Source organism: Rhinolophus ferrumequinum, chromosome 22 (genome assembly GCF_004115265.2).
Source record: "Rhinolophus ferrumequinum isolate MPI-CBG mRhiFer1 chromosome 22, mRhiFer1_v1.p, whole genome shotgun sequence".
NCBI lineage: Eukaryota > Metazoa > Chordata > Mammalia > Chiroptera > Rhinolophidae > Rhinolophus > Rhinolophus ferrumequinum.
The window spans coordinates 23,568,577-23,591,857 of record NC_046305.1 but is presented as its reverse complement, the minus strand read 5'-3'; the positions used below and the strand labels follow the sequence as shown (position 1 = coordinate 23,591,857).

The window sequence follows — 23,281 nt, the reverse complement described above, 5'->3', positions numbered from 1 at the left end:
CTGGCTCCCAGATCGCAAGAATCCAAAGGTCAAGAAAGAAGTACTAGATATGCCTGGCCCCCCTTCTCAGGGGATGCCAACTGTTCTGCAAACCTGACCTGCGACACATAATGCCCCATGTCATATAAGTAGAAGCCAGGCTGGGGAGCAGGGAGAAAAGCACTAGGTGAGGGACACAAGTAGGAAAATCAATAGGGAAGCACCAACCCCAATTCTGGACACACCAGAGGTAATAGGGACAATTGCATCACAAGGAGCAAAACCAACTGCCCCTCTGCTTCCCACCCTGGTTACGCCAATCAAAGGCGGCGCTGTGAATGGGAGCCGTGGCCACCCAGGCCAGGCCCAGGGATGCACCGCGTTATGTGAGAGCATGGCCAGCAGCTCCATCTGGCTCCAGTCCTATAGCCAGTGTTGGCCAGACTCTAATCGACACATCTTCAGGGACTTGGCCCCCTCCTCTCCATCTCCCCAGCTGCACCAAAGCTGATCTCTTCACTTTATTCATGTTCCAGATCCAACACCCCTAGCGATCACTTGCTACATTACTGCTGGAGGGGCTAAGACTTGTCAAATTCCTTGAAGAGACACCGGACTCTTCCGAACAGCCCTGGATTCCTCAGTCAGTGAGGATCTCAGGCTGCTCACAGCCAACTTACAGACTCATCTCAGATAGGAAGGAGAGAAGGTGAAACACTGTGAGGTAGAATTCGCCAGTCTTCCCTGAACTGCATGGGAGCGGGATGGAGAAGAGACATGAGAGGTGAGATCCCACAGGTGCCTCCTGATTATCAGCCAAGAATATCATAAAATTACCTAGCACCCTTCCCTTTATCTTTAGACCCCAGACAAATCTCTTGGCTAACTGCAACCAGCCTTACTGACCCAGAACATCGCAGGAATTTACTTGATGGGGGAGAGATTTCCCAGTGACATGGCAAGCACCTACATTCTGCTTTCTGAATTGTCTCTATAATACAACAGACCTCCCCAGTTCTGAAGGCGGTCATCATTTTTAATTACCATTGCTATTATCAAGTGAGGCAGAGAAAAACATTTCTATGTCAACTGCCTACAGATGCTTTGCAATGGCTTACTTGGCCAGCAATTTTTTTTTTAAGGCAAAGGCAATGACAGCCTAGAGGAAGAAAGTGATTCACTCAAAAAAAAAGGAAAAAGAAAAAAGAAAAAACCCAAAGGGGGGAAAGAGCCCCAAAGTCTACTAGCCAGCCCCTAGTCTAGACTCCAGACCACAGCCCTAGACTAGGGCCAGCAAGGCCAGCGGTGTTTAGAGTAAGAGAGGGCATCCACTGACATGACACAAGGGAGAAATGCTCAAGTACCAGACAGGCTCCTGGGACCTTGAGGGGTTAAACCCAGAATCTCAGGCTCGGTGTTGGGGACCAAGAGTTCCTGGTCGGTGACATGGGAGCCCCAACTGCTCTGCCAACTGCCACATCCAGTGACCCCTCCCAGCTATGTCCCACACATCCTAGCAGCCTGGTCACTTCAGCTGGCTGCCCTGCCCCCAAGCATCTGCTGGTTACTAACCCCATTCAGAGAAAAGCCAGGAGGAAGAAAACAGAAAGAAGAGAGCAATTGTTTGGGAGATTCTGAATGAAGTTTGAAGATTCCTCACTGAATGAGGAAAATGGTCTCCTGCGGGAAAGAAGGGATTTGGGGAAGATGAGAAGGGGGAAGCCCACACCTGACTTACCTGGGAGGGAGGGAGGGGGTTAAATCCTATTTTCCAGGCTGCATTTGGTTTCCATTAAGCACCCTGGTGATGAGTCACTGACAAGACCAGGATCCTGACACATCAATCAGCACTGCGGTCACAGAACCACACAAATTGGTGGCTCAACAGCACCTATGAGAGGGAGGAGACATATGCAGCCCACCCTGCCTATACCACTCAGCCTGACACGCTGTTACCACCCGACTCCTCCTGAGCATGGCTGACACCTCTGCCTGTTAAAGCCAGATTTCCAGAAACCCCCAAACAGGGGTGAGGGCTGAGAGCAGACACAGCTCCCAGAGGCCGACAGCTAAGTTTGCGCTCATAAGTCCTGAAGAAAATCAAAGGGTGGAGGAGGAAGGGGTGGAGGAAAACAAGGAAGAGGTCCGAAAGGAGGAAGAGGGGGGTCAGAAGACACCCTTGGGTAAAGCAAGGCAAACGGGAAATCAAGACGACTGACAGGGGCTGGCCTTTGCAGTGGGCCCCAGTGTGCCTGCAGCCACGTCGTGCACCCAGCCTCTCCTCCTCGACCCGAAATCCATCGAGAACCGTCTGCCCCTCCTCGCCCTCATCCCGTATCCGTACCCTCATCCATATGACCTTTGACTCTATCAGCATCAAAATAGGAGACAGAAAGCTTGGCAGCCCTAAAACGCGCACACACACACACACACACACACACACACCCCCTCTTCCCGGAATGAAAGGTCCCTCAGAGATGGCTCACTCTCTAGGTTCTGGTTCTCTGATAGAAATGCTCCTCTCCCATGGGGGAGGGCAGACACGTCCGATAAGAACTGCTTAGCACAATGCTATATATAGTCGAGGTTCCAACCAGCCTAGAGATTTGGAGCTAGAACTTGGCAGAGAACCACGCTAGATGCTAGCAAAGACTAGCCTCCCCCAGCCAACCGAGAGCCTCAGCTCTCTGCTGGGGGCAGTGAGGGTGAGCAAGGCCTTTCCATTCAGCCCATTAACACTCTGTACTGAGGGACATGGGCTTTGGGCTCCGTTTTAGGAAAAATCAACTTTGCCTGAATGTGAGGGGCTGGACAACGAGTTGTAGCCTCTCTGCACCTCTCCAGCAGCACTAGAAAAATCGATCCAGTCCTCTCTTCTGGAGGACAAAGCGTGGGGGCATGCAGGAAAAGAATGGAGAAGGCATGCACAGCAGCTGGCTGGGTTTGATAAACACCTATCCACTTCTGATATTTGAAGGAATAAAAGAATGCAGACAAATACTTACTGCACAGAGCCAGGCTGCCAGGCAGCTCCTTTTTTTGCAAATAAATGCAAACGGGCACACGTTTATTCCCCAGTACGATGGCTGTCCTCTGCGTAACAGCACCATCCTCACTGAGCCGAGTGTCCACGAGGTCGGCACTTACTCATGGAGCTCTCACCTCCTTTGAGTTCTCTCTGGGGAAGAAGTGAAAGGAAGACCGGTGGGTTCAGGTCACAGGACCAACCTCAAGCAATGAATGTGCAGGCTCCAATCAGGGTCCCATCTGGGGTTAGGATGTGGCCCTGGGACCGTGGCACTCGGCTGCTGCTCACCATCCAATGACAGAAGCAGGATAATGTTGGGCCCATCGTCCTGGAAAAGAGCCAGTACCAGTGGGCATGGAGCTCTTGTCAAGGTGGGCTTGTCTATCATCTCTTTCAGAAAACAAATTTGAGGGACAACAATGCTCTCTGAAGTACAGAGTCTGGGCTCTCACCATACACACAGTTTCTAGACAAAGAAATATGAGACTCAAAGGATCTAACACCCACATATATACCATTTTTTTAGGTCAAGATGCTCTGTACTCAGGCTCAAACAGACGTGCCGCAAAGAGGCTGGGGCTGCCTTTGCACTCCGGGTGGGGACGGCTGGCTCCTGTCCCTTGCTCTGCCTAATTGTCCGCTGTGACCTCGGTCAGGTCTCCCTGTTCCCTCAGACTCCCAAGGCCCCAAAGCCACTCCTTCCAGAGATCCCCAATGAGTCATGCTGGGAGATCTCTGGGGAGAAGAGGAGGTGCTCCAACAACAAATGTCAGTGCTAGCATCATCTATGGGAAAGTGAGACTGAAAAGTGGCACGTGGGGAAAGGAGGCAGGGAGCTCCAGGGCCAGGCTGTTCCTCAATCCCCACCCACAAGTTGTTTGCTCCTCTGCCCCCAGACACTGGCCAAGGGAGGGAAAGGAGACAAAGGGAGGCCAGATGCTGGGGATGGCAATGATTCAGCGGCAATGGAGGTCCATCTTGTCTCTTTCTCCCAAGATGGCATGGCGGGAAGGGGCGGGGCTGGGTGGGTGGGGCCTGGGGGATGTCACGCGCACATAGCGCAATGCTGCAGATTCAAGAAAAGCCTAGAACCCAGAGCCGCCATAATATCTCTCTCTCTGTCTCTGTCTCTCTCTCTCTCACACACACACACACACACACACACACACACACACACACGTCAGGAACTCAAAGCCTATAATTGTGCCTAAGCAGGAAGTAAGCAAGACGAAGAGAAGAAGATAAGCCTTGATTTGGGACAATAAGGAAAGAGGAGGCCGAAGCAGGCCGCCTAAGAGCAGGGCTTCAGCTCAAGCCCCGGAATGTGGATCCACCAACATCTTTACATAACAGCAGCAGAGGAAGTGTAAGTCTTACATCCCCATGACGGGTCCTTGCCTGTGGGGTCCTGGAGCGTGCCTGCTAGGCCCAACCCTACCCCCAGAAGAAACTTGCCTTCTATCTGAGGCAGCGAGCGACAGTGAGAAATCCAAAGGGGCTTTCTGGCCCCAGTAAGATGGCTCTCATTTGGGACCAGTGAGAGGAGCTCAAGCAGCAGCCCTGTCTGCCAAGCTCATCTAATAACACAAACAGATGCATTTTTTTTTTGAGATTCTAAGATTCAAGTGTCCACAGAACCATTCTGTTACCTGGTGTCGGCCCCACCCCGATGTCCAGCAGTGGGCTGCTGCTTTGCCAATTCCTTCCTGAAAATGACCTGAGCCTAAGGGTCAGCTCTGAGCCCGACAAGCTGTTTTTGCTGCTTTCGTTCGTGTTGACAGAACGTCCTGGCCACTCAGCTGAGTGCTCCATCTCCCCGCTCCGACAGACTGAGTCATCATCCAAAGAGGAAAAAAACAACAAAGCAGCCGTCACCAGGGTCCCCACTGCCGTCGGCTGACGATTCATAAGCTGTCGTCACTCCCCGCTCTGCAGTCCTGGAATTGGTGATGAGGGGCTTCAGGGTGCCCAACTTCCCTCTCACGGGGTGCAACAGCGTCAGAAATCAGGCAGCCCTGCTGGGAGGAGAGAAGGGAAACTAACCTGGCATCAAAAGGCTCCCAGGAGGGTGCCCTGGTTAACCCTCACTCTGCCACCACAAGTCCTCATGGCTCCAGCTCCGTTCCCATGGTGTTTTCCTGATGTAGAAGCTGAAGGGGTATTTACTCCAGGTGGGGGAAAGGCACTACCTGGCAGGCTTCAGGTGCGTGCTGCCTGGTGACCTCCTCCCCGCCCCTGCTTCTGATACCACTGAAGGCACGCAAGCTCTCTTCTCCCCCATTTCTTCTCGGATCAAGCCACCTATGACATTCCTTCCTTTAGTCCTTGATAAACAATTGGGTAGAGGGAAGGGAGCTGCATCACTTTCTGTTGGGAACCTACTTGCTTGGCAATATATTAGGCATTTCTGTGTATGTTACAGTGGCTCCATCTCACTGACTGAGGACACTAAAACTTAGATCAAAAGACTCGTCTAAAACCACCCAGTGAAGACAAGGCCGGGTCAGGATGCAAACCTAGATGTGTCTGAGTACAATGTCCCTGCTCCTTGCCTTCTATAGTCTCCACTGATTTCCGGGTTCTGGAGCTTATTTCTGCTCTGAAGATACTACAACCCACCCCACCCCACCTCCACATCCTCTTCTGGGAGAAAAGCAACCAGGATAAATGAAGTTTGTTAATCTATCAGTTTTAGCTACCAAAAAAAAAAAAAAAAAAAAAAAGCCATTCTGAGGGAAACTGGCCACAAAGGAAGAGGAGAAAGTTAATGAGGCAGCCCTGAGGGTGGTGTGGGACTAAGTGACCCGGACCTTGGGTGCAAGAAAACCAGCCACCCAAACTCCCACACAGCATTACGGACTCACGGAGTTCCTTAAATAGACACGTTTTGAGGATCTACCTCCTAGGAGGCATTTTATAGACACTGAGGGTTGAGAGAGGAAAATTGCAAAGGCTTTGAGAGACCAGGTTTCGAACCATGATCAGAATGCTCACAGCCACAGGACTCTCCTCACAGGGTTGTGGTAAGGAACAAATGAAATCACCATCGAGAAAGAGCTTCACATGGGTCCTGTCAGGCAGAAGGCACCAAATAGGTATGTGTTTTCCTCCTTCTTTCCCTAGCCTCTTGGAGCTCACAATCTAATAGGTGACATAAGATTTATATACAGAAAACAATAACATAACTAAAGTAGCAAAAAGGAGGGATGAAGCGTACGGGAGTTTGTCCAAAGAGGGCATGGGTAGTTATGAGGATCCTTTCTTGTGAAAGTAACCAGGGATGGCCCACGAAGGACAGTGGGACTGCCGCAGGTGGGTGCACGGAAAGGAGGCATGGAAAATATCACTAGTGAAAACAGAGATGGGAAAAGCAAGAAAAGGTCAGTCACCTGGTTTTGTCGGAACACAGGGCCCACCCAGGGAAACTCAGACAGGCAAGACTACAGGAAAGCTAAGGCTAGTTACAGACAGCCTTCGGCAGCATGCTAAAGGCCAGGGATTTTATTCTGGAAACAATGAGAAACCATTTTAAATTTCTGGGCAAGAAAGACAAGATGGCCGCTGCACGCAGAAGGGCCTGGAGAGGAGAGGGACGGGCAGCAGGGAGCCTCACTGTTGCACTACAGCTGGAACCAATGCACTGGCAGGGGGCGTGAGGAGAAACAGAAGAAAAACGGTAAAAAGCCATGGCCATCTGAACAGATCCTCAAAGCTGCCATGGACCCCACCCTCTGTCCCTACAGGGAGACTGCCGGACACAGACCTATGTGGGGAACACAAACCACAGCTCCGGCGCATCTCAGCTGAGCTGCCATGTCTCTGCCTCTACTCTCCCCTCCAAAGTTCAGCTTTTCACCAAACTGCTTTAAGCCTCAGGCTGATGAGGCACGAGAGGCCCAGGCCTTTGGTTAGCAGTGCCCATGCTCTGGCTGAGCCACGGCCCCAGGTCGTGGAACCCCTCCCCCCCAGGGCCGTGTCTGAGGGTGGGACTGGGCGATCCTGCCCCTGGGGCCACCTTCACTGCGGCAGCCACCACTGTGCCCGCCTCTGCTGGGCTTTTGCCCGCCCCCCTCCTCCGTCATAGCCCCCGCCCCCCGCCCACTCTGCGGAACCGGCACAGCAGGACCAGAAAAACCAACGCCACCATGTCGGGTACCAGCAGATATGCCAACAAAATGGCAGCCTTGTGATAAAAGGAGTCCAACAATATCATCAACCCACCCAGAGACAGGGAAGCCAGTGACAAGGGGAGTGAACTGTGAACCACTTCCCAACCGCCCCCCTCGCTCTTCCTTACTCTCACAATTGTCACACATTTCCCTTCAGAAACTTCTTCTCAAAGCCAGAAAGCATAAGAGGGAAAGAAGGGAATCACCCCATCCCCCGAGAGGTCCCGGGGGCCATAGGTGACAGAGGGCGTTGAGAAGGACATTCTGCGTTCTATACCCCAAGATGGGAGACGGCAGTCCATTTCTGTCTTCAAACCTAGCTCCTGCCACTGACTGGACAAGAGCGAGCCCCCAAGGGAATGAAACCTTTCTCTGCTCTCCCATCAGACCCTCCCCAGCTTGTGGGCCCTGGGGAACCAGGACGCAGGGTTGCAAGGAAGGGCCGAGAAGGCACAGCCGTGCCCTCCGTTATGTAATTAGAAGGGCGGTGCTGTCCTAGGCCGGAGACCCAGGGCGCATTGCGCTCCCAGATGCGCAGTCATGGGCAGGGGCCACCGGGCATGGTGCAGGACTTGGAAACCCCTTCTCCACAAATGAGAGACCTGCTACAAGGACCGGATGGAAGGCTGGGACCCTGATTTTTCCAAGTACCCCACCTCCAACCAGAGGCAACCAGCCTGCTGTCCTAGTTTTGCTCTCACTCTCCTCACTCCCCAGAATGACAATCCTTTCTAACCTGGGACTTCCAAACCTCTCATGGCCCAGTGGCTCTCCCCGAAATCCCACCAAATACGCAGTTTCTGAGCAGTGTCCTGGGGTTGGTCCCCATCCTCACCTTTCCAACCAGGGAGCAGCAGCTTCCAGAAGGCAGGTCCTTCTCATACTGGGCTCGGCTCTGGACAGCCCCGGACGTCAATGCAAATCTCGTCCCCTGGGAGTAGCCCAGAGTCAGCAGGAAGCCCAGGGTGGTGGCAATATCAGCAGCAGCAGCCCTGCCCTACCTTGCCCCTGTGTTTCCAGGGGAGCCAAGAATTATTTTGCTGCAACACTGAGGTGTGGCTGATCAGAAAATTTCCTTTTCTGAAACCAAACTAAAGGACAGATGTTTTCTTCCAGTTTGATCAACCCTCTGCGCACCCATCTCCCCAACCCTTCCCCCTCCAAAAAAAAGTTTGGGGCACTCTGAGCTCCTCTTCCTTAGAGTGCATGAAAAAAAAAGGTATAGGAAGAGGCTTCGACTGGTCAATCAAAAGCAGGCACAGACACAGGGGCATACGCACACCCCTAAACAGATTTTAGAAAGCTGCTGGGCTTCTCCCCACCTCCACTTTAAGCAAGTGAAATGCAAATTCAGATTTGATACCTTGCCCTAAGCCAATCAAAAAAAGGTTTTCACCTGCCACTGGCCCACCCACCAATCAGAGGAAGTGTCTGGAGTGAGAGCCCTCCCCTGGCCAATGGAAGGCCAGCTCAGTCACTTAGTTAATGATGCAGCAGTACAAGGAAGGCCATCACATGTGAACTGGAAGGGTGCCAACATGGAGACACAGAGAGCGCAAGGTAAACAACTTTCCAACGCCAAAAGAATGACATTTAATCTCTAAATGCTAGCTTCCCTTCTCAGCTCATCCTTAAGCCCTCCTAGCTTGCCCTACAGACCCTGGGAACCTCACTACCTGTCCCCCTAGAGCTTCTAACAAGATGCAACAGTGACTGCGTCACCATTCCCCACTTTTCCCAACTACGCAGTGACAAACCTTCCAGCTTTACCCCACTTCTTCGAGCCCACGCCCCATCCTGCCCACCTGCTCCCCACCAGCCCCCGATTCCCGTGCTGAACATTTCAGTAAGGTAGCCCCTGGGAAACTGTGCCTGGCCTTCCTCTCAGCACGTCTCCTTCTCACTCCCTACCTTCCACCTGAGAACTATACGGACAGACAGATGCTGACACTTAACCTGGAAAACCAGTCTGTCTGTCTGTCCAATAAAAGAAAATAAGGATAAAGACTGGGAGGTCAGGTGGGACGCCAGGGACAGCTTGCTCCTCTCTCCTCTCCCCCAGTCAGGCTTGAGCAGCTGACACTAAGGGAAAAGAAATTAAAGTGGAAAAAAAGCCCTCCCTCAGAGAAAAAAATAGCAAAAAGCGAGAAAGAAGGTGAGAAAGACAGAGCACCCACATACGCAGAGACATCGCCCCCGATCCCAGCAAATACGTACGTGGGGGAAGAAGGGGGTTACACCATCAACTCCTGAAGTCCATCGGACCACCCATCGTCGCCTGCGCAGACCCAAATCTCAGTCCGGCCGTAAGGTGCCACAGTCCCGAAGGTTCCAGAAATTGGTCCCGTTAAACCTTCCACCATTGCCCCACAACCTCTTGCTGCCACCACTGACTCCACCACCACCCCACCTCCTCCCCACGGGAACCGCCCGTGCCACCTTGCATGTCATCTCCTTAGCCTAGGCTACCCAGAGGCCTCCAGCCCCCGACAGATTTCTGTATGCTTGGCAAGTGAGCTGGCAGAACCTGGTGCCCGGTGTTGCTATGACTTGTTTCTTGATTTCTCTCTCTCTGCTGCAGCACAGCTCTTGCTAGCAGACCTATCGACAGAGCGCTCTCGCTCTCTCTTCTCTCTCTCTCTCCCTCTCCCTCTGCCTCTCCCTCTCTCTCTCTCTCTCTCTCTCTCTGAGCTCTGTGACGCAGATCTAAATTCTCCAGTCTGCTCCTTGTGTTGCAAGAGCAGAACTGCAGCTTTTCCCCTGGAGAGCCTGAGGGCAGTGCCAAGGCTGGTCAAACACGGCAAAAAAAAGTTGGGCCTACACTTCACTCCCTGGCCACACTTTCAGCCCAATTTTTACCCTACACCTCATTGCTCTGGGGCATAAAGGGCCTGGTCCTTGCAGGCTCAGGCCTTCCCTGAGGCTTCCCAGCCCCAAGACTGGCTTAACTCTTTGAGTGACAGCACCCATAAGGCAGACAGGGCTGTCCCACGCTGAATGTTGCATCGTCTTTTCTTGAACCCTGTGAGCTTCTCCCAGCCGGTCCTCACCCTGAGACCACCATCCTGTTAACTCTTTCTGCCACAGACAAGTCCAGGTTTACAGCCATAGCTGATTTTTGTTCTTTTCTGCTCTTTTGGCCACAAACCAGGACGTTTTTCTCCCTGGAATTTCCTAAAGACAAAAAGTGTAATTAAAACATTGCCTGTTTATCCCATGAGTGAAATCCTTCTATAGGGGTAGGAACCGGGTAAACCAAATTGAACTGCAGCCTGAGGAATCCTTAGTAAAGCCAGTCTGGATCTCCATTCTTCCTGGGCTCAGAATTTTAGGGCCTAGGTGGATACGTCCACTCACTTCTCAAAAGGCACTCTGGTCCCTCAGTCCCAGAGATTCAGGCTGCTGAGTCATTTGTTCCCAAGAAGATCCTCTGACAACATGAAAAGCAGCAAACGGGAGCAGCAACCAAGCCTGGGCCTGGAGTGGCTAACAACAGGGTTCTTCCCTCCGGGGTGGGCAGCCAAATGAGATGAGCATCCACCAGCCCACCCGCACTGCCCCTGCGATGGTAACACATGGGTGTCCACAAACCTGGAAACTCTCACAGGGGGTGGGGGTGGGGATGTCCCACCAATGCTCTGGAGACTGCCTGAGGCTGTTTTTGGATACTGACAGGTCTCTCCAAGAGCAAAGCATGAGCTCCCAACATTTTCCTGTTCCTGGACCCAGAAATATTTCCAGAACAGCTCCCATGCTAACTCACTGGACCCCGTACACTTACACCCAGGGAATCTTGGGTCCCACACTACTATATTCAAAGTATGCAGACCCGAAAAGATTTCTGACAACCAGTTGCACTATACGATCATAGGCCTGACTGGAAGTGAGATATTCAGGTCCTGGGGCAACTGACTCATAAAGTATATCATATCAAGAACCTTGCAACTTCCAGGAAGATGGCTTGAGAATGACAGGCCAGGCAGCCACCTTATCCCAAACGCTGCTTCCCTAGCAGCCTTCTCTGATCCAAGGTTTCACCCAGAAGAAAGAAGACCACTTGGAAGACAACCATGGTACTCCACGGTTTTAAGAGAAGCCCAGAGCATCTGTGCCAGCTCCCAGCAGGGGGGAAAGCGCTTCAAATTCACACCTTCTGGGCTCCAGGGTAGAGCATGCCAATAACGAAGTCACCTACTGGTCTGATGACCAAAGGAATGTGGCCTTGATGGCACTAAAGCAAGTCCCCCGGAATGGTCCTCTGCCTACTTAAATACCATTTGCTGTAGTTTCCTTTTCCATGGAAGAAAAACATGCCTAAGTTCATGTCAGGACATTCCTGATTTATCCAAGAGCCCAGGATCAAATAAACAAAGGGCTTTGAGCTCTGCCAGGGAGCCTCCTGCTTCAGGACAGAGAACTAGAGGGAAATAGGGCTCAGCACAGAGTTGGCCCATCACCCGATGAACTTGGTGAATGACGTGGCTGCTCACTGCCATGGCGATGGAGATGTCACGGGTGGGTGGAAGTGAGCGAGGCAAATAAGTCATGAGAGACTGCGCAAGAGCAAGTTCAGGTCAGAGGGCCACACACAGCCACAGAATTTAGAGAGAGAGGACGAGTGTGGTCACTGAGCTTGAGTCCATGCAAAGAAACTTTCCCATCTCAGGGGCTCGGCAGGGACCAACTCTGACTTGCAAAGCATTATGACAGCACTATATTTGGAAAGGTTTTGTTTCATTTCACTTTTCATCTAAGTCTTTTCTTTTTCTTCCCACAACCCCGTCACTTCTTACAATTTTACTAGGATTGAAACAGTCATTTTAGGTGCCTCTGCCCAATTCTAGGTCTCCCTTCTATTGATTCTGCATGGCACCAAGAACAGAAAAACCCGAACGGGATGACCAGGAAGCAGAAATGAATTCAGTTCCAAAAACACGAGAGGATGTTTACTTAGCAAGCACGCTCGAGCCTACAAGGAAGCAGTTTTACAGGGTGCTGCACGTGGTGTTTGATTTCGGGGGTAAAGATAACTTCTGAGTAAAGGGAAGGTGCTGGCTCCTTCCGTCCACACTCTGAGGCCTGCGGAGGCTGGACCAGGGCAAACTTGCAAAGGCAGGGCTTTCACTCAGACCCAGCAGGTCACTGGCTCTCTGCAGCTACAGGCCTCGGAAACTATACCCACTCTCCAAATATTGTGAGTTCTCCATGGCCTCTGACGGATCTGGGTCAAAATTTTGCAATGCCCAAGATGAAGAATTTTTTTTTTCTTTAAAGGGAATGAGCTGAACTTTTACCCAGCCCTTGTCCAGCATTAGGAATGCAAGCACTGTGTAACTGCCACAAACTCCAGTTTAGCGGGCATCAGCCAGGAAAGCAGGCTTAATGCAGGCCTCTGCGTCCTCTCATTTCCTCAGCAGGGCCTACTCTACAGGGACAGGATCTTTAATCAGGAAAGGAACCGTTTCTCTCAAAAGACAGGGGAACTGTTCAGGAGACTGATCCCAAACTCCACACAAGTATCTAGGGCTAGAGTGGGTGTTCTAGATAGATTAGGTAGCAACCAGTCTCAGGAGGAACTGACAGGCCCGGCTCCACAGTGAGATGGTGTTTCTGCTCACCGCCTGGGAGGGGGCAGACAACAGGCCCTCAGTGACCCCATGAGGAAATCATTTATTAAGTACCGACCTACCAGGTGCTAAGCCAACATACAGCATAGGAGAACTATACAGGTCATCACCTCACAACATACACATTCTAGTTGAGGACCCTATAAGCATTTCCAAATGTGCATTTTTGACATTTTAAGACTATTCTTTAAAAGCAGGAATTCATTTTCCCATTGAAATATATTAAAAATATTGGTTGGGTTCCCAGGGTGGCCCACAAAAGTCCATTTTACCCACTTCTAGAAGGGCAGCCCCTCCCCAGCCCTGCCTGGTGGGGGCCAGCTGGGAATGGAGACCTCAAGAGCCCAGCTCATCCAGTTTTTCAGGAGAATACAGAAATCCAGATTTATTACATTGAATTCTCGATTCTTAAACATTGTCCAAAAATGCAAAACGTCAAAACATAACCTGCAGAGCTTCCCGTTTTCCCTGTGGTAATGAGTCCAAAATATGATACATTTGCAATGAAAAAAATGGGAGCAGGCACTGCCAGAGTGAGGATTTAAATAAAATAAAGAAACAAAAGAATATAACGGAAGAGAAAAGTTTTACCTCACCGAAGCTGCTACCGGAGGAAAGCGCGGCTTACAGGAACATGAGGGAACTCTCAGCCTTCAGGTCAGTGGATGTCAACCAGCTCTACGTTGAGGGCTGCGGGTGGAGGGGTGCCTCAGAGTTATTTTTAAATATCCATGACCATTAAAGTGCTAGTGTTTGTGCCCATTCTGACCCATTAGGGGTGACAAAGGAGCCTCCCAGTTGAGAGCTGTTCCTCTGGACATCCTCGAAGGGTCTGTTCAGAGCTTTGTTGATAAATCGGAAGGGATTACCATAATCAGCTGCAAGGCATGGCGCCCGCCATAAACAACACTATGACCAAGGGGTAGTGTGAGCTAGCCTCTACTTGACTCAGTAGCTCCCATCGCACCTTTGAGGTCTCAGGCAACTGGAACACACCAGAGATGAAATCACTCTCTAGGTCAGTACCTACTTACTAGCCTTCAGTTCTTCACTCTGCCTTTGGAGCCCACAGAACAAGTCTACTCCCCCAAAGGCTTTCAGATATTTTGGGATAACTTTTACAACCACAAGTTTTTAGGCTACACAAGGAGGTACAAAAAGGGAAATGAAAAAGGAGGTGGGGGGCAGGGGAAAGCCGGGGAGAAATATTCTTAAAATAGCTGATCAAAAGTTACCAAGCCAAAGGAAAAGAGGAAGAGATCTACGTATTATGTATTCATGAAAAAAAGAAGCAGTTGTGGCAGAATAAACAGCCGACAAAGTAGGACATGCCAAAGGAAGGGCCCAGGATCCACACAAATAGAAAAAGGAGAGCCAGGGAATCAGACAGTTCCCAAGGCCAGCCACCAGGCTGTGCCAATGATCCAGAGCAAACCGCTTAAAACCTGGAATTGGGAGAAGAAAACTGTATACAGCCCACAATTTATAAGTATAAGACGTTCTTTTGACCATTTGAGGGGAAGGGGTTTTTCCTTATGGATTTTATGGATTCTTTATATATCCTGAATACAAATCCACTTGCCAGTTACAGGGACTGCATGTGTGCTCTCCACTCTGCTAGTCTTTTCTCTCTTTTATTGATGTCTTTTGATGATCAGAAGTTCCTCATTTTAATGCCAACCAACTCATCAACCTTTCCCTTTATAGTCAGTGCTTTTGGTGTCTTCTTTAAAAAAAATGTATGGCTACCCCAAGGTTATCAGGTTATTCTGTTATCTTGCAGATGAAGTTTTATTTTGTCTTAACTTGCACATTTAGATTGATGATCTCTCTAAATTTATTTTTGTGTGTGACGTGAGGTAGTGGTCAAGATTCATTTATTTCCCTATGGATATCCAACTGCCCCAACACTGTTTATTAAAATGACTATCCATTCCCTACGGCTAAGCGGTGGCCTCTGTCATAAATCAGGTGTCCAGATATGTATGGGTCTGTTTCTGGGCAACTTGTTCCATTCCGTTGGTCAGAAATAAGATAGACAAATAGGTCTATTATTGAGTTATGGAACACTAATCTTAAATCAGGTGATTTACCATGAGGATTTATTTACAAGTAAAATTTAGGAAAATACAATTCAAAGAGCCAATTTTGCAAAGGGAGTTCAATGTGGACAGCCATAGTGGGAGAAGAGAACCCCAGCCTAGGTCTCTCAGAAAGAACAGAATGAGCAGGACCAAACAAACAAAAAGCAACTCAAGCCAAGGAAAGGGATAGCAAGAAGGGGCAGAGGTAAAAATGAGTCTTGTTTTTTGTAAATAGTAACACAGTGATCAAGAGGACAGGCTCATACTGTGTAAGAGATAATCTGCATCCAAGTCCTGATGTATATACTGTTTAGCTGTGTGACCTTGGGCAAGTTAACTCAGTCTTTCTCAGCCTCAGTTTCCTAATCTGTAAAATGGGGAAACTCTTTCTCATTGAACTGTGCAAATTAAATGGGTTAATCAATGTACGTCACTTAGCATTATAAGTATTCAAAAAATGCTGGGTGCTATCCCCATCAGTTAGTGATACCATGGAGACCAAGCAAACTACTGGAGCAATCTTGGTGTTCAACAAACATTTAGTGAGTACATACTACAACACAAAGAGAACATACGATGGTTACAAACAGACTCTAAAATGAGACAGGTTTGAATCTAAATTCTAGTATAGCCTCTTTACTAGTTATACAGACTTGAATAAATTTTGGCCTAAGTTTCTAGTTTCAGCTTCATTTACACTTCCTAGGGGTTTTCTTGATAAAAATGTTATAAGATATAGAAGCATTTAGCACATTGCTCAACACAAAGTAAATGCTCAACTGATGCCAGCTGTCACTAAGATGCTGCTGATGATGGATAATGACGATTTCAAGCTTGGGACCATACCAGGCACTGGGAAAAAAGGCCTAATAACACCTCGAAAAACCTACAGTCCCTGGCATTCTTCGTCTTCCATCCAAAGGCTAACCAGGTACAACCCCACCTAGCTTTATATTGACAAAACTAAGCAGACAAGATCAGGTGTGATCAGGTGGAAAGCCCAACACAAAGGAGGGACTTGGAGAAAACAGGTTAGAGACGCCAAGTAAAAGCCAAATTGTTGGGACAGTTAAATGCTTGATAAGGAAAAAGAAACAAAAACAGAATCTACAAATATATATAATCAGAAACAGTCTGAAAATGCGCTGGGTCGGAGTTGGGGGTGGAAGTGGTGTCAGAAACGGTACTTGAAGCTTAGAAGTCTAATGGCATTGATGGCATCCTGGGGAGATGGTCCCTGAAGAACAGTGTCGTCAATAGCTTCCATCAACAATAATGACCATGATATGGTCAGCTTTAAGGACTGCATCTCGTCAGTCTCCTGGAACAAGTGCCTCAGAGCCACTGAGTTGTTCCCATCTAGTCCCCAACCCAAGGGACTATGACACGTCCATCCAGGTTGCTGAGCTGAAACGAAACAAGGCCCAGCAGTGACAACAAACACTCCAAGGACATAATACAGCGCCACATGCCAAGTGAAAAATCTTAGAGACAAGAGCTGGGGATGCAGACACCCAGGGATGGAGGGTAGGTCCTAGCAGAGGTGACATCAGATGCAGACACTGAATGCCACCACAGGCAGGGAGCTGGAGCCAGGCAGCAGACAGGAAGTGGCCTGGCAGCTGCTGACCCTGTGCACACAGGACTCCCATGACTGCAGGGTGAAGGACAACAAGCAACGGCCAAGTCAAGTCCTGAATTCACAGCACAAATGGAAGTGAACCCCAGCACCCACAGAGACTCGCATGGAAGATGCCCAAGGGCAGTACAGTGATGAGGCATGTTTGTTCGGGGGGAAGGTCAGGCCTGGGATGGCAGATATTGTGACCAATAGGCCCTGTTTGTAAGGAGATGCTTTCTCCTGGGCAGAATGAGTCAGTCAGCCACTCAGGCCAAAAATCCAAAAAAAGTATCCTGCCCAAGCTGGCTCCCATCACCTCCCAGGAAAGTGAAAGAGGCCAAAATGTCTGTCTTGTCCTAGGCCACTGGTCGTTAAATCTAAGCTCCCGTGCCAGAGGGTTCATGGCTCAGCCTCAAGCGAAACCCAGGCTGGTAATGGGACTGGCACCTGCTTTTCAGATGAAGGGGTGTGCTGAGTGAACATGGTCACTCCACTAGCCAAAGCCCCTGGACTACGGGCTTCTAGTACTGCCCACAAGGCAGGGGGACAACGTCTTCTTGGGACTCAGAGAGTAACCCAATGCGCCTTTTGGCTGGCTGCTATTGAAATCCTGGCCTTGTCAACAGATAGAAATAATTTCCAGAGAGATGGAGTGTGGCTGGGCCACGTGAGTCAGACTGGAGAGAGCTCTACACCATCGCTGAACAGTAGAATCTGCAGTCTGTGCCACAGGCCAGACATGGCCGGGGAGGGGGGGAATCAGGGGTCCTGCCCTTCACATTCAGGCACAGGCCGGGACCCTCAGACGTTACTACTGCTCTTGGAGTTCTTGGTCTTGATCACAGAGGGAAGCCCTGGGCAGCAGGACATGTCTCCAGGGTACAGAGAACCTGGGCGACTGCTGGGCTGTACGACCTCTGCCTGACCACACGAGCTTATACCATGTGACTCAAAAACGGAGTGTCTTTCTGCTCCAGAACAGACTACTGCTTCGCTTAGCTGAGTCAGATCTAGACAGCAGGAGTCTCAAGTACAAGTAGGACAGGGGGTTCCCCAAACAACTCTGCCTTGAGCTTTCATTTCCATACTGCCTTCTCCCCCACTCAGGGCATGCCCGCGCCCATACCCGCAGCCGAAGAGGGAAAACGCCAGGGCCATCGTGTACAGCAGGGTGCAAGTCTGGGCTTTCAGCAAAGGGCCGGCCTTGTTGAGACTGGAGCAGGGACAAGGCCTCCAGGACAGAGGCTTTCATCTGGCCAGTGGGCCAGGGGCTGGGGGCAATCTAAAACATCATATTTAATGTCATATTTTGGGGCAATATTTGCGACGCATTTTATATGCTTTCATAACATGAAACCTTAACAAAAGGAAGGGTTCACAAAATCATTGATGCTGTGAATACATCCTCTGCCTAGAGCTAGAGAGTAGGGAGGGGTTGTTGACCAGAATCTCGGGGGTGACAGACAGTCCTATGATTGTTTGATTTACAGAGGGAAGGTGTCGGGACAACAGTCTAGGAGGGTCAGCTCTCTGAAGCCCTCTGGGACTGGCGGGCAGCCATTATTCTCAATTTAGAATCCAGCACAGGCCTCTGGGGTCAAAGTTCTTTCCCCAAAAGCAGAGCAGCACTAACAGCTCCGCCTTAAAAAAAACAGAAGATTATACTCAGAAGTTTCCACCAATGCCAGGTAACCTGGGATGAGAGAAGCACCCTTCCACTCTGTAACACCCTCCCTCCAAAAACTTCAAACTCTTCAGTGGTCAGGGGGAGCACTGAGAAGGCAGGAGAGTGCTACATAAATGGGCCATTTATTTATCCCCCCCCAAAAAAAAAATGTGTTTGGGACTACATGTGTCAGGCACAGTCCTAGGCGCTCCCCTCAGAACGCTAACTTTGGCCAGCAGGGACTTTCCCGTCACCAGAGGCCAGTGAACCGGGAATCCACTAGGACGACAGGTGGCTTCTTAACCCCAGCCTGGCCCCCCAAAAAAAGCAGCTCGAGTCCTGCTACCCCTCCAGGCTGCAACACCTAGATATCACTCTGTGCCCTCCTGGAGAGGGAGAGTGGGAGTGGGGACACCTGCCTGCTGAGTGCACTGATGGCACAGCCAACGAAGCTTCTGGGAAGGCTGACATGAAAGAAAGCATCACTGGTGTTTCGGAGAGCTCTGAGGCATAGAGGGTTGGAGGACACCAGATAGGAGGAGCTGAGATGCTGAGATAAGCTTGGGAGTCCCCAGCCACTTCCCCTGAGAGGCCATTTCCTAACAGCCCACAGAACATCCTTGCAGGCAGAGCCCAACCCACTGACCTCTCGGCCAGGCAAAAGCATGCACAGTGAAGTCCCCTGACAGCAGTAACCACCACTCCTGCCCCAAACCCAACAGAGCGGCCCAGCCCCATCCAAAAGGAATGGGGTGACCTACGAGAGGGAATCTTTAGAGTGAGGACATTGTAGGTCAGCTGGCCTCACCTTTCACCAATACAAGATTGGCCTTGGGTTCGAGGCCAAAGTGTGGGACCTTGGATGGGTTACTTCATCTCTCAGTCGAAATTTTCTCATCTATAAAGTAAGGTGAATTAGCTATTCATACCCCTTTCCAGTACTGTTGTAATGATTAATGAACCTATATAAGTGAAGCACTTGGTAACACTGCCTGAGACACAAGCAAATGGAGCTATTCCTACTGTTTGTATTATTAACATCCTGTGGCAGCCGCTCAGCCTGCCTGTAAGCACTGTGGCCCCACTGCAGGAGCTCCCAGGGTCACCCATCTTGCCTCCCTCATGTCCTTCACGGCTCACGTGGTGGGAAATAACCCAGTTCCATGCATCAACACTGGCCTCCCTGTCACTGTTACCCATTGGCCCCAGGGCTGCCCTCTGCAGTGCCACAGAGGGAGCCCAGCAAACCACTGCCCCTGCCCAAATTCTCCCCTCTGGGGGAAATGCTTCCATGTTTTTAACCACTCTTCACATGCCAGCAGCCCTCCTCTGTATTTGTTCTAGTTTGACATTTTCTCTCCTAAAGGGGATCAAGAGCTGCAACAACCATCCAAAAGTGGCCTGAGCAGGCCAAGGGACAGCAGACGCTAAGCCTCTCTCTAGCTTAGTCTACTCATGGGCTATCCGCCCCTCCACACTCACCCTAACTCCCCACACCCCGTTTAAAACCCTGCTCTGGTGTCTTCATTGGGACTCTCTCAGTCGTGATCTTGGGAATGAATCAATAAACCTTTGCTAAATTATTTCTGTATGAAAAACACTAAGCCAGGTGCTTTCACATACATTATCTCCACTAATCTGCTCAATTCCCCTGAGCTGGAACTTGAACCCTGTTCTCCGGCCCCAGAGCTCATCTGCTCCTTTCATGAGTGCATCCTTTCCACCTGGCCAAGCTCCTGCAAAGACAAGGGGCTTTTGACACTGTTGATGCTGGATGGTCTCCACCAGATGAAGTGATATATTCCACTGTATTCTCCATTCTTTCCCAGGCCAGACAGATGACAATCCTACAGGCCACACGTCTGCCACACTGACTGTTCTCCCTTCTCCAAATGCCAACAATACATGTAACCCCACGTTGATTTAGAGACTAATAATATCCTGTCCTGTCTCATCAGGTGTGCTCACCTGGTACATCCCACTAAAGTCTGGACTTTTCAAAGACAGGGACCAGGCAAGCTGTAGAATTCTTTCATTCTTCCCAAACCAAGGTCCCAGCAGCACGCAATCAATATTTGTTGATTGGCTGATCAGGCTAGATGAGGTCTCCCTGTCAACACGACCACCCCAAGTCCCCAACAGATATACTGGAAATGGGCTCACGTGGTCCTTGCATGCACTGCTCTTCTGAGGTTTCTGCTACTCTCTCCTTCCTTTGATCTAGGTTTGTCAAACATGAATTTAGTCCTCTTACTCCAGCTTCTGCAAAGGTTCTCCACGCAAATAACAAAGAGATACCTGATCTGTCCTTTGACAAACACCAGCGATCCCCTCATCCTCTGGCTGGAGGACGCTAAGGGCTGCTTGCTCTGGCTGCAAACAGTGCAATGTCAACTCTGAACCTTGGGGATCGGTTATGCGGGCTCCTTTTCCATGTGGCCCCATGTGAGGCTGAGAAGGGAGGAGACAGAAATCAACTGTCCACATCTCAAAGTGGGAAGGCACTGTCAAATCCACTCTCATCCAGAGAATCAAAGACCAGACACTCTCCTAGCTCCTCATGGCTACTAACGAAATTGTGGCTAAGGAAAGAGTAGAATGCCTTCCTCACCGGATACAGAAGCAGACCAAGAAGAAAAAGGAGCAAAGGAGTGCCAGCCACAGCCTCTGGAGGTGGGTAGAAAGACACGGCCTTGCTTGCCTGCAGTGCCTCTGGGGTGGGGGAAGTGGGGGGGATTATTGCTGTTATTATGAACACGCACCAACCAAAGAAAAGTGGGGCAAAGCCTCTACCGTGTGCCTAGCTCCAGGCACTTCACAGGTACTGATGGGCTCCAGACAGAAGCCCAGCAGCCTCAGACATGAGAAGTGGTGACTGCACAGGGAAGGCCTGAAGTCCTTGGGAGGCTGTTCTAGGTACTGGCTCCAGTTAATTAACGGGCTCTTATCAAGTATATATAAGACCCGGTCTTATTTTCGGGGAAACACGGGATGATTCTTCTAAATACTTCCCACACCTAAGACAATGCCAGGCACACAGTGTTTGTTGATGCTGATACTGAATCCAGGACAGGAGGAGGAAAAGAATCAAAATTAAATATAAGACATGGTTCATAACCAAAGGAGTTCCTAAAATAGCTTCCAGAGCTAACATGATTTGGGAACAGTTATAAAACAGCCTAACTGCAAGGAAGTTTCGTGTGGACCTGGACTGCGTCTCACAGCCCTTTATGCCACCATGGATGGCACATCCATTTCCAGTAATCATCTGCTGGCTGAATGGACAAATGAACCCAGTGCAACTTCTCTGGGGCCTATTTCTAAATATCAGAAATATCAATGTTTACCTCTCATTTTTGGAATCATAAAATGCCCACATACTGACCACTACCTACCATGTGGTTATACCCAGTTATTATGTTACCTTTGTGCAAGAAAGAGATCAATGTGACCCTGCAAGATACTCCCGACATGAACCTCCTTCCCACCCCACCCCACTCCTGGCCCCGACAGCTCCTTTCACCCTCTCACAAACAGAACCAAGAACAAGTTAAAAAATGGCAGGAACTCTTGGTGAGTAAACTTTGCTCCTTGGCCAAGATGAGGAAGCCACGCTACACCGCGGAATGCATCCCTCCTCCTGCTCATTTGCAACCTCCTCAGGCTCAAGCTGGACTCTGGCCAGCTGACCTCTAGGACAGGGCCATCTCCCTGGGGCCTGTAGGAGGACTTCAGACAGCGGTTACCTCCCTCTGCCACAGCCCTGACCCCCGCCTACCCCCAGCTTTGGGAGATGAGAAACTGTAGAAAGAGAGCCTTCGTTTGGCTCAGAGCCCACAGAGGGGTCTGGCTTCCTCTGGAGGTTGCTCTGTGGCCTGGGCCCTGTCCCACCAGACATGGATGTTGCCCTCGTCCCTCTTCTTACATAGCCTCCAGATAAGGCCACGCCCCAAACGAGAATGCCTCTTATCGGCCCAAACAGCATCCCTCGTCATGAACGTGGACCTCAACATCCACTAAGCCCTAACCACTCATCAGGCCCTCTGCATGCACCATGGCTCGTTCACCCCCCCTTCAGGACAGCCCTACAAAGCCTGGGCTATCACCACCTCCACTCTACTGGGCAGGAACTGAGCAACTTGCGAAACAATACACAGCCAGTAACTAGACTCGCAAGCTCAGACTCTTAACCACTGTGCGAGGCAAGCCAGCAACATCCTCCTCCTAGGAGACTTCCTTCCAACTCCTGTCCCCATTTCACACTTGACAATCACTAGTATGAAAGTGGGACTAATCACGTCTCCTTAAAAAAAAAAAAAAAAAAGAGATCACACATGTGCCTTTGCTGTAAATAAGTATTTTTTAAATGTTTTTACTATTGACTCGTTTAAATGAGATGTAAAGTATGTATAACTCCTTGTAGTGTGCAAAGTAGTTTTATGACAAATTAGCCTATTTCATCCACCATTGAAGCCTTGTGAAGTATACACAATGACTCCCATTTTACAGATGAGCAAGTGAGAAAAGGGAAGTTGGCCAAGATCATCCAATGAGTAAGCAGCAGAGCACTAACGTGACCCCAGGCCTTCTGATTGCGAACTCCTCTGTGTTCTAGGTGACCACCGAGCAAGAGGTGGCAGAGCACCGGGACCGACAGGGGAGGCCTGGGACTCAGGAAGCCACACTTACTGGCTGTGTGACCTGGGGCAAGTTAACTAACCTCACCTTGTCTCAGTGTCTTCATCCATAAAACAGTACTAATAACAACTGCGACATGTGGTTACCATGAGGATTAAATGAGATAATGTATGCAAAGTACTTAGCACACTGGCCAACACATCAACAGTCATTACATGGCAGTTATTTTTATTAAACTCCACTGCCCAGGCAGGAACTACGGTGTCTCCTGATCTCTTTATTTGTCTATATACTAGTGGAGACCAGAAACAAAACTCTATCTGCAGCAGGTGCTTAATACAGGTGGGCAAAAAACAACTTCCTTATATCCAGCCACGATACCTCCCACACAGCCTCGTCCGAGATTCACGGGACGCAGGCAGTGACGACAAGCCCAGGGCCAAACTGCTACACAGAGGCCAGGACCTGT

At 50.0% G+C, this 23,281-nt stretch overlaps 1 long non-coding RNA gene across 9 annotated transcripts in view; it reads right to left on the bottom strand.

The window, feature by feature from the left end:
• Nucleotides 1–23,281, bottom strand: part of LOC117014657 (uncharacterized) — a 46,730-nt gene that overhangs the window by 12,535 nt on the left and 10,914 nt on the right. For 5 of the 9 annotated variants that reach the window (XR_004421565.1, XR_004421570.1, XR_004421572.1 and 2 more), the window contains exons 1-4: nucleotides 8,012–9,014; nucleotides 4,657–5,022; nucleotides 2,985–3,157; nucleotides 1,718–1,870 (exon numbers count right to left, since the gene is read on the bottom strand). This is a non-coding gene — a long non-coding RNA (uncharacterized LOC117014657). Of the gene's footprint in view, nucleotides 1–1,717; nucleotides 1,871–2,984; nucleotides 3,158–4,656; nucleotides 5,026–8,011; nucleotides 9,015–9,393; nucleotides 10,351–13,394; nucleotides 13,494–23,281 lie in introns of those variants that run through there. The other 4 variants (XR_004421571.1, XR_004421573.1, XR_004421566.1 and 1 more) reach the window with 3 other exon arrangements.